The 11871-nt window shown below is 32.6% G+C and overlaps 1 pseudogene; it reads left to right on the forward strand.

Moving 5' to 3' along the window:
• The first annotated feature begins 251 nt into the window (after positions 1–251).
• Positions 252–1203, forward strand: LOC146887515 (zinc finger BED domain-containing protein RICESLEEPER 1-like; annotated as a pseudogene).
• The last annotated feature ends 10668 nt before the right edge of the window (positions 1204–11871 follow it).

Consider the following 11871-nt stretch of genomic DNA (forward strand, 5'->3'; position numbering starts at 1 on the left):
TGCTGCAAAAAGTTTTGTATGAGCAATTGAAATTGCAAAGTAGTTTGATATGTAATGTTGATTACTTTAATGTAAGGTGTAGTGCACATGTATTGAATATTATTGTTCAAGAGGGATTAAGGGTGGCTTCTGATGCTTTGCATAAGATTGGAGAGAGTATCAAGTATGTGAGAGGATCAGAGGCAAGAAAAATTGCATTTAAAGAATGTTTTATTCAAGTAAGGGGTATTGATACCAAATTAGGTTTAAGAATGGATGTTGCTACTAGATGGAATTCTACCTATCTTATGCTTGAGACTGCAATTAGATATTGACGTGCCTTTGGATGCTTGGCTATCCGTGATAAAAATTATGTTCATTATCCATCAAATGATGAGTGGAAAAGGGCTGAAAAAATGTGAGTTCTTGAAGCCATTTTATGTAATGACTAATTTGATTTCGGGTTCTTCTTATCCAACTTCTAATCGCTACTTCATGCAAGTTTGAAAAATTGAATGTTTGTTGCGGGAAAATGCAAAAAGTGATGATTCGACGATTAAAGATATGTCATTGAGTATGATGAACAAGTTTAGTAACTATTGGAATCACTATTGTGACACTCTTGCTATTGGGGTTATTCTTTATGCACGAATGAAGTTTGAAGCAATTTGGTTTTGTTATTCAAAGATTAATCATTCTACTTGTGAAGAAAAAATTAGTATTTTAAAGGATAACATGTATAAGTTGTTTGAAGAAAATGTGAAATTAAATCCAAATGAGTTAAACAATTTAAGTTCTCAAGTTGCCCATTCAACACAACTTGTTTCTTTTACAAATGACATTAATTTTTTTCTCATATTGTCATAGGAATATGTTGATTATTTGAGCCAACATGTTAATGACATGGGAAGGTATGAATTGGATCTTTATTTAGATGAAGGGAATCTTGATCCAAAATTTTTTTATAAGTTGGATGTATTGAGCTATTGGAGGGATCATCGAGATCGTTATCCAAACTTGTCTAAGATGGCTTGTGACGTGCTTAGCATTCCAATCACTATTGTTGCTAGTGAGTCTGCCTTTCTTCTTTGTTCTCATGTGCTAACTAAATATCATTCTTCCATTCTTCCAGAAAGTGTTGAGGAACTCATTTTAACTCAAAATTGGTTGCATGATTTTGAACTAAATGATATCATTATTGTTAGTATTATGAGATTAATTTAATTATTTATTATTAGTCTCTAAATATTATTAGTTAACATTCTTTTTTATTGTAGATGAGGATAAAGAAGATGCTTCAAGAGATGAAAATATTATCGATAAGTGACAAAAATGCTTTGATCTTAGATAGTAATTTGTATTTTTTTTTTGTTTGAATTGGAGTTTAACATTATTTTGGATTGTATTGAAGTTTATTTAGATTTTAATTAGAATTCTAATTTGTGACTTAAGAAAACAAAATTGTATTTTTTTAATTAAGTGGGTCAGTGAGCCAACCCGTTTAACCCACCAACCCATGGTGAGTCGGGTTGGGTTCAAATTTTTTTAGCTCGCTAATAAGTGAGTCAGGTTGGGTTAGCCCACTAAGTGGCTAACCCATGGTGGGTCGGGCCGGGCTGGGAGGCCCATTTTGACAACTTTATTCGTTATCATGAGTTTGAGAATAAAAATTATCTTCATCACTAACTACTTTTCTTTCTCTATTGTTGCTTTCACCTATATTAATATTATTATTATCTTGTTCATTATAGAGTATTTGTTTGTATTTTCTAATTCATTTTTCTTATATATTTTTGTAAATTTATCCATAGATCCTTTTTATGATGCAATTAAAGCCTAAACTTTTATTCTCTTATAGAGCTTTGAATAGTCTGATTCATATTTTCTAGTTAACATATCTACGTATTTTTATATGAAATAAAAAATTATAAGATACAAAACACTACTAAAGATAAGTATATAAAAAAACTATGAGTTAAAAAAAATAAAACCTAGTTTTGGTTGTTAATAAAATAAACTCTATTGTATGTTGAAGTCTCGAGTCTCTTACTCTTCTTTAGTTAGTGCATAAATTTAACTTCCAAATTTTAACTTTTTTCATAAACGTACACAATTTATTTTGATATTAATCATTAATAAAACAATTTTAAAAAAGTTATTTTAACGACTAATCAGTTATTTGATCAAGATTTGAGGTAGAAGCTTATACAATGAAAAACTATTGTATTAGATTTAAGATTACTAAATTAATTTTTTTTAATAGAAAAAAATTATAATTTAATAAAGGAACATGTAACCAAGACCTACTTACGGTCTAAGCAGGTAAATTAAGTGAATAATATTACAACAAGTTTTATTTTTTGGCTTTCAATCTTTTACCTGATATGACACATTGTCACATTAAAAAGGAAAAAGTGTCAATTAGTTCCTTCTACCACTTGAAATAGAGGTAGTGAGAGACATGCACAATACATAAGAGATTAGAATAAGCTAATGAGTATTGACTAATGTGTCAAACTGAATTACTGAAGCAATGTTCAAGAAGAAAGTAAAAGAATAGAGATAAATAATCAATCTTTTTTTCCTAAACAAAGATTTTTAGACACCATTAAACGATAGTTTTGTACTTTTAATCATTTCAAGTTCTTTGCAAGTATTTTTGAAATTCGTCTTCAAAGCTTTATATGCAACAACAATTCTATCATTATTAGATATAACTTCATTAAATGATAACTTAATATAATGTAGGTTAGAAAAATCTACCAATTCCTCAAATTCATCTTATATGGAGCTATTAGCAACATCTACCCTAAGACCAATATGATCTTTCTTTTTTTCGGCCTCCAAACTTGAAGAATCCAAATCTTTCGAGATTTGTCAACACCTTTGTCACCTAAGGAATTAGCAAAAATTCTTAGTTTCCCCCTTAATGTGTATAGGAAGCCAACCAAGGTGTCAATCCAAGGAAATGCAACTTATTTTATGGCTAAATTGAGTTTATGATCACCTCAAAACTAAACAAACAAAGAGGGAGTAAAATGAATGAAAAATATACTCTAAGACAATGCAAATATGTCAATGAAGCAATGCAAAAACTACAAAGATAGAACACATACACATACCAATTCGCTTGACAACTTTTTAAGGGAAAGGGACGAAATCTCTTCGTATTGAGTGTGTGAGAGGTTTAAAATGGTGAATGAATATGCATAACTATTGAGAGACATACCATGAATGATTTCAAGGTCCTAGGTCATCCTAATTTTATGCCTAAATGCAAAATAGAAAACTGTTTGATGAAATGTCTCAATGAAACCCTAGGTTTCACCAAGTGTTTAAGAAAATGCTTGAATGAACCACCCTAGGAATTATGCAATGCAAATGGTCTAAACTCATTTATATATGACTAAATATTCCAAATTAAAGATTAAACTGAATCAAAAACTAAAAAATCCCAAGATCAATAGTTAAACTAAATTTACCAGCAAACACTCAAAATAACTTTTGATATCAACTATGATTATGCAGATTTTTGGGTATGATGCAATGTTATTGATCCAACCATGTTTCTATATACCTAAGTATGTAAATGAAATTTTTAAACCTAATCAAATATGCTTGAAACACAAATTCATTGTTTGAATGAAATTTGGCAACAAAGCTAGTCAACCTTGATTTTGATAGCAAAAGGAATTATGCTTGATTTCAAGTTGTTATGATATCATGTGCATGAATTGGTATTTTTAACATATGAACATGCATATTATAGTGCTAATTGAGGATTAAAATAGAAAATTGGAAAGAATATGCAAAAACTAAAAAACGCCTAGTTCTATAGATGCATGTGAACATAAAATCTACTCAATGGGTCCAAAACGGTAAAATGCTATGAAACAATGAATACTTGATACCAACAAGAATATAAACATTAAGCAAACATGTTTGAATGCTTAAATCACTACTGAAATCAAGAAAACACAAAAATCACACTTGAGATCAAATGAAAAACATGTAGCGAGAAAAATAACTAGAATACCTACTTTTTGGATTTTTTATGATTATTGCTTCTAATCCTAGAACTATGAATGGGAACATGTTAAAAATGATGGAAATGATTAAAAACAACAAGATATGACATAAATTGAAATTAAAACTCAAAAACAGTATTTGGGTTGTGAAGTATGAAAAAGGATTTTTAAGGCAAACTAAAAAACATGAATCTTGATAAATGATTTCCATCAAAAGGTGAAAATCACGAACCAAATCTTGTGAAAAAGGGTTTGACAGAAAAATGGTTGTGGCGGAAAAATTGATTTTGGAGGCCATGAGAGTGAATTCTAAATTGCAAGAAGAGATCAAAGAAAGTTGTAAAATGTTGGGAAAGTAAAGAATAATGCTGGAAAATATTAAAGAGCATTGAAACAGTAAAAGAAAAACAAAATTTTATTAAGAACAGAAAAAATAGAGATTGAGTTTAGAACAAAATCACTATGAAGATCCTTAAAGACTCCTCCATCATTGTGACTTGGGTCTCCAACATTCTTCTTCACGAAAGCTATCCCAATTCTCAGAGAGAAAATGTCATAAACTATGAAATTTTGTAAAATTTAATGTTTTGTCCCTTCCTCCTCCTCCCTCACCTACCCACCTCCCTCACTTTCTTCTTCCTACTATAATCTATTTAAAGAAAAAGAATACAATGAATATGAGAATACTAGACACTCATAGGTACAATGTATGGCTGTAACTACTTATGCTCTCTTAAACTTTTTAACAACTTGATGTTGATATGCAGCCCACGAACTAGTCCAGGTGCAACTAAGACCACTCCAAGCTAGTTTCCTCATGAAGTTTACATTTTTGGCTCAATAACTTCTTCAGCTCTTAGGTCACTCTCCAAACTTCATCATGTCTTCAAAGCTCCTCTCAACTCCAATTAAAAACATAATTATAACTCAAGTTAAGGCAATTCAAGAGGGTTAACTCAAAGTTAGAGCCAAGTTCCACCTATACTAGTCTAGATATTAAAGACTCCAAACTCAGTAAACTAAAAATCACCATAAAACACTTTTTTTAACATGTTTTCTATAAAACTTAGATTTCTATTAAAATGGATGAAAATGACTCAAAAATAGAAAATAAGAAGAATAAAATTCCCAAAAAAGTGCTCTTATTAGCTGAAACTAGGCTTAAATTGACACTTAACAAGGTTGTCAATAGGTTCTTCTTATGGAACATCTTGTGTTTTTTCTCTCTTTCATTATTGTCTTGCTCTAGACATGCTTGTCATTAATATCATAATTTCTAAGTACGGTTCCAAAAGATTGTAGTCTATTTAGAAGAGTTTGAAGTCTAGCAATCATAAATTATATGGACTCATTCTCTTCCATTATGAACATATCAAATTGATGCCTTAGCAAGGTAAGCTTGTTGTGTCTAACCTCCTTCAAACTTTCATGACCCAGAGCAGAAGTTCCCACATCTTCTTGGTAGATGACATGATATGAACCTTAGAAATCTTCTTTTTTAACAAAGCACACAACAGATTGTGCCTAACTTTGACATTTAACTAATGTTGATTGTAAGACCCACGAATTTAATTAATTAAATAAATAATTAAATAATAAATGCGGGAGGCTAGTGCATTTATGACATTAATTTCTTTTATGTATGACATGGAAAAGTACTAGCTCAAGTGGTGGAAAGTACTTTGATTATGTGAGAGGACTTGTGTTCGAGTCCTATGTATGCCAATTATGTGTATTTTGTTATTAAAGTTTTAATAATATGTTGGGCCACACTCAGTATGAGATAATGCTTGAATTGTATGTGTTAGCAAGAAACATGGGTTGGCTTGAGGGTTTAGAGTTGATTTAACTTTGGCATGGTGTGGGTTCGAACCTGGGTGGACTCAAATTTAACTTCCTTTTTGCTAAAAGGTTGTGTGGCTGAATATGAATAGATGAGAGAGACCTTAGCAGAAGGGATTTTGCACTTCTCCACAAATATAATTTGTTTCTTTATTCTAAGCGGTTATTCTATTCTTGGTAATCAAGAACTTGTTCTTATTAACTCTTTGGTTCGAGAATTTATATATAATTTAAGTGACACAATAAAAGCTTTTTCTATTCTTTTATTAACTGATTTATGTATAGGATTCCATTCAACCCATGGGTGGGAACTACTTTTTGGCTTCATTTATAAAGATTTTGGATTTGCTCAAAATGATCAAATTATATCCGGTCTTGTGTCCACTTTTCCAGTCATTTTAGATACAATTTTAAAATATTGGTGATCAAAGGAAATTTCCCAATTTCACAAGTTAAGCAAGGGATTTTCAGGTTAGGGGAGCTAGCTAAAAGGGCTGTTTCTGAAAGCTATAGAGAGAGGACGAAAATTGGAGTGAAAGGAGAGTTGTGAATTTTCATTTTTAACTATTGTATGCTGGTGATTCTGATAGGTTTTGTACTCTGAATTTCTTGTTGCACATGAGGGAATTTGGGGTTATGGGTTTTGGGGACTATTTCATTGGAATTGACCTAAATGCATGCATATAATGGGGTTGTGTTCGGGGTATTCTGTGATTATGCAAAGTTGGGTTGTTGGGGCATAACTTCGTCTTCATATGCCTATCTGAGTTGTGCTGAGTAAATTGGTATGTTTGTGTTGCATTTTGAGTCTCTGGTGCAATGTTGTATGCGTGAATCAGTGCCAGAACTTGCAATTTTCGCTCAAGCGAGCTAGGCTCGCCTAGGCGAGACATGCAGGGACTCATAAACCTCTCTCTGCTCGAGCAGTTCGCTCAGGCGAGGTGATTTGGGTTTTGGGCGACAGACCAACTCGCTTAGGCGAGGGTGACTCGCCCAAGCGAGAATCCGTGGGTGTCTCGAGTGCATTGGTTGTGTAACTCGCGTAGGCGAGGTTTATTTCTTAGGCGAAATCACATCTTGCTCAGGCGAGAGACTCTCGCTTGAGCAAGAGTTCGAAGAGCATTCTGATGGGAGTTCACTTGCAGCCCAAGCGAGAGAGGTGAGTTTTGGGCGAAACGTGATCTCGCCCAGGCGAGTGTGACTTACCTAAGCGAGGGTTCGTGGTTGGTTTTGTGTATGGTGCTCGCTCAAGTGAGGTAACCTAGACTAAGCGAGGTGAACTGGAATGCTTAGGCGAAAGTTAGATGTTTAAGCCCAAAGATGGATGGATGATAGGTTTAGAAGCCATAAATTGCAGTATTGGATTGATAGAAGTTTGAATGGTGATGTGTGATCTATAAGGCTTCTAAGATATCTACATGGTGAGCTTGCTGGTGTTCCATGGGTTGTGGCCCGGAACGTATCCTTGAGTTGTGGCTCGGGATAGGGGTTAAGCACGTGACATTCTATGGGTTGTGGCCCGGAATGACTTCCCTTGAGTTGTGGCTCAGGATAGCGGATGAACACGAGGAACCTTGAGTTGTAGCTCGGGTTGGCGAGTGTGCCGGTGTGAGTGTGCTGGTTATGGCCAGTATGGATAAGTCCAGATGGATTGCCCTCCTCAGTGGTTGCTGACGAGTTTGGTAGTCCTGGGACGTTACAGACTATGTTCGTATTTGGGAACTCCACCTAGCGTTACAGTGTGTGATCCGTAGCATGGTTTCCGTACGTACTCTATCGGTTGTGGTCGATAGGGGTGGTAGCAAGACACCTGGAGATACTCAATAGAAGATATAGAACACTACTTACATGGTTGTGGCCATGAGAAGAACTCAAGCGAGGTTTCCTGATGTACTTATTATGCATGGTGGTGGCCATGTGGAGGGAAGGTAACGTGACTTCCATTAAGTGCATCGGTGCACATGGTGGTGGTCATGTGATGGAAATAGAGTAAGATTCTGTGGGAAGAGAAAAGATACTTGATATGGTTGTGGCCATGCAGTATAAAGAAGAAATGTGTTGATGTTATACTATTTGCACTGGTTAACATGTATATGTATATGTGATATATATTTGTATGTTTTAACTGTTAGCTCACCCTATATGCTTGTGTTTGGCGATGATCGTGTACGTGGTACACATGAGTAGGTGATGATACAGGTGGAGCTGGTGAGGCTTAGCTGCGGAGAGGGGCTGATTATGGGGATTTTTATGTTCATGTTTTTGTCACTCTATTTTAACATATGATGTAAAGGCTCATGGCCTACTTGACTAAACTCACATTTTTGTATGTATGGACTTATTGGTGGTTTTAATGAAGTTTTTACTTTTCCCGTGTTTTGGGAAATGAGGCATTATTAATAAATGAGTTTTTACATAAATGATGCTGATGTATTATTTTGTTTTATTTTGTTAAATTTGTAATATCCGGTAGGGATGTTACATTGATATCTTTTTTCCTCATTCAATGCACTTTGTGATACCATATTTCCTTTATCATTTATCAAGGAATGAATCCCATTTTGAATAATGTCCAACGAGTCCATGTTGATAGCCTCAAGATATGAAATCATCTTGAGTTTCCATAGATCATATTTTTCAATAAATTCTATTGGATCAAGATATGACAACTACTAATCTCCTTCAATAAATTCTATTGGATCAAACCTTTCATTCTTGTAAGAAACCCCCTAGAGATAGGCTCTAGTATCACTTGTTAAAATAGTGGACTCTTGAAAGGGGGGGCATGGGAGCGGGGGGTGAATAAAGCCTTAGACTATTTTTCAACACAACAATAAACTAAATCAACTAGTACAAAATAAATCAAGCATACAAAGAACTTTTATACTAGTCACCCAAATTTTGGGTTGCATTCAATTCTCTTTTAAGCACATCGCTTAAGAGATTCCACTAGTAATGATTACAATGAGTACACTAACTTCTACATGTTATATTAGTACACAATCCTCTCCATGTTATACCTTCTTAATCTCCCTTTAAGATTAATAACTCTCAAGAATGAAAAGAGAAACTCTCAATAGAGGGTACAAATTAAGCTCATAGAAAAATTGTATAATATGAAAAATATTGCAATGTATTTCACACCCTTATTTATGAACACACTAGATGACTGATAGAAAGAGTTGCAAGGCACTGTATGAACTGATGTTCGTGTAACTTGTTGTTCTTCATTTTCAAATTCAAAGCTTCATATATCTTTTGGAAAATGACCATTAAAGCTTTAAACCAAATGTCAACTTTAAATCACAAGACTTCATTCTCTTCATGATAAATGCTCAAAAAGGAAAGTTCTTATAAGATATTTAAAGCATTCTTCAAAACAATCTAGCTTTCTTTGCTGGTAACAAAATAATTAAAAAAATTATATGCAAATATATGTAATTAAGAGAAATAAAAAACTTATAAGATTATTTGATTAAGTATTATGTGTTTCCATATTCGTATATGAAGAGATCATTGATCATTTAAAATACTTTAATTCTCTCTCTCTCTCTCTCTCTCTCACACACACACACACCCACTCATAGGCAAAATCATATTTGTTCAAGAGACCTTTAGCTACATGAACACAAATGTTAGAGATTATATATATATATATATATATATATATATATATAATATTAATCCACATCATTTATAGTGTTTAATATCATAAAAAACATCAAGTGGTCTATGCAAACTAGCTTATCTGATGGAGTGAAAATAGGTCATCTGGTCTTAATATTGTTGGTCATCTGATCTGAACAATGTTGGATTGTCTAATTTTAACAAAGGTCATATGTTAAATATGGTTGTCTATTGAGGAAGTGTATGTCAAAGAACATCATTTACTAATAACATGTTCATTTAACGCTTATCATTTCTTTTACAATAAAGTCTAGCATTTCTTTCTTTCTTCGATAACAATATTTTAACATGGGCTCATCTACTTTTTGTTTTGTGCACTATAACCATGACTTGCACCTTTAAAGAAGGACTTGCTCTTTGGTAATGATTATGTATCATCTTAAGCTTTTGTCTATTGCTTGTTGCACACTAGATCAAACATACTAGACACACCAAAATTGCCTTTGTTTATGTTAAGAAAAGTTCTAACACCCTATGATTTTGATTAAGTTTTGAAAACAACAAAGCATAAAGCATGATTATGCTTCTTCTGTAAGTCACAAGCTTTGATAAACAATAGATCATGAAAGACATAAATGTTTTGTCTGTTAGAAGATATACCATTATGCAATCTTATTATATGTTTAGTAAGCAATGAGATGCTCAAACGATATGCACACAGTCTTAAGCTTACATTGTACTTCACAAATCTTCATATATTTATTCTATGTTTCAGGGAATGTTCATTTCTTACATTTGACCAAGGGATCCACTTTAAATAATATGTCACGTCAACGATCTCTTGGAACCCAAGCTAAAGTTTCTTTACTTCACTAACTCCCTAATGCTTGCATTGTCAACACTGGAAAAGACTATTTGCTTAGTACAAATCTACCTTTACACGATTTCAAGTAAAGGATCTATGATAAAAAGTAGAAAAGTCCAACTAACTATATGGATATTCCTTTGAAATAGAGAAGTGCATATAATGCATGCATGGAGCTTATTTAGTATATCTTCCACTACAAAGTTCATTAGATATAAGGAAGATACTCAAGTGAGTCAAAAATTGACTTAACAACTAGAAAAGAATTTGCAATGACTATTTTTCTTCCATGCTTATCTAAAACCATATAAAAAGATGATGAATGAATGGGCTCATATTGCAAAAGTGTTGAAACGCTACCGAAATGTTTTATGCTCGAACAAGCTTTGTAAAGAACATTTTGTGTGCTCATTTTAGCTAACTATTAAAGAGTACCTAAACTTGTAAACATCAAAAAGATACTATCGCTCTCTAGTGAGTGAAAACTATGATCGTTGATCACATATACAATTTGTTTTTTCTTAAGCCAGGAGTGACTTGTTGAAAGAATACTTGGATTAAGTAAAGTGTTTGAAAACTTTGTTTGTGAAATTGTTTGTTGTTTCATTTGACTAATTTAAACCTATTTCCTGATTACGTGCAATGAGATGATACTTGCGAAAACCTGTTAAGAATTTTAAAACACAATTCAACATTCTATTCTTGTATTTTTCTTGTTTTCTACAATTTGCTATGATCAAAACTTGGGTGTTAAATGTCAAGACTTAGGTTATTTGAGACTTTAGTCTTATAAGAGCTTAACTTGTTTTTTATTTAAAAATATTCCCTTTATGACAAGGTTAATTTTGTGGGAAAGGAAACATGCATAACATACTTTATCTAGTCATCTTATTTTCATGATTTTCTTTTTGAAAAAAAGCAAGGTCCATGAAATAGAAAAGCGAGTTCATTTTAATATTTGAAAATAGGTTTTTCTTATTTAAAATGTATCTTTCACACTAGATGTCTAAAAATATCTAATCATGCTATAAGATCAAAATGATATATGTATTAGAACATGTATGTGAATTAGCAACACAACACCATATCATCTAAATATTTTTGCAAGCATAAGATATGTGTAATCACATGTATATCAAAGCATACCATTTTTTAACATGTTGGACGTGTAAGAGCATAAGGAATAACAAAACAAGATAATATTTTCTATGTAGTAGAATTTCAAATATGTGTGTATATGCACATTTACGTGCACCTTTATGAATTCATCATGATTCCTAATACTATACAATATCAAAGTGTGCCTAATGATACTATTAGTTTGGGAATTTTCTTTTCAATCTCACTAGGAAAGTGAGTTATTATTGTAGTCCTTCTGACCTTATAGCTTCACCACATGGGAGTACTTGGTCAATCAATTCCTAGAAAAATAGTTTATTTCTGACAAAGTAAGGGAAACCATTTGTCATCAATTCCACAATTATTATTCCTATTTTACCCTTTAAATATAATTATTTATTCATATTTTAA

The sequence above is a fragment of the Vigna unguiculata genome, chromosome 3, assembly GCF_037176805.1.
Source record: "Vigna unguiculata cultivar grain cowpea cultivar isolate G323 ecotype 2 chromosome 3, ASM3717680v1, whole genome shotgun sequence".
Taxonomy (NCBI): Eukaryota; Viridiplantae; Streptophyta; class Magnoliopsida; order Fabales; family Fabaceae; genus Vigna; species Vigna unguiculata.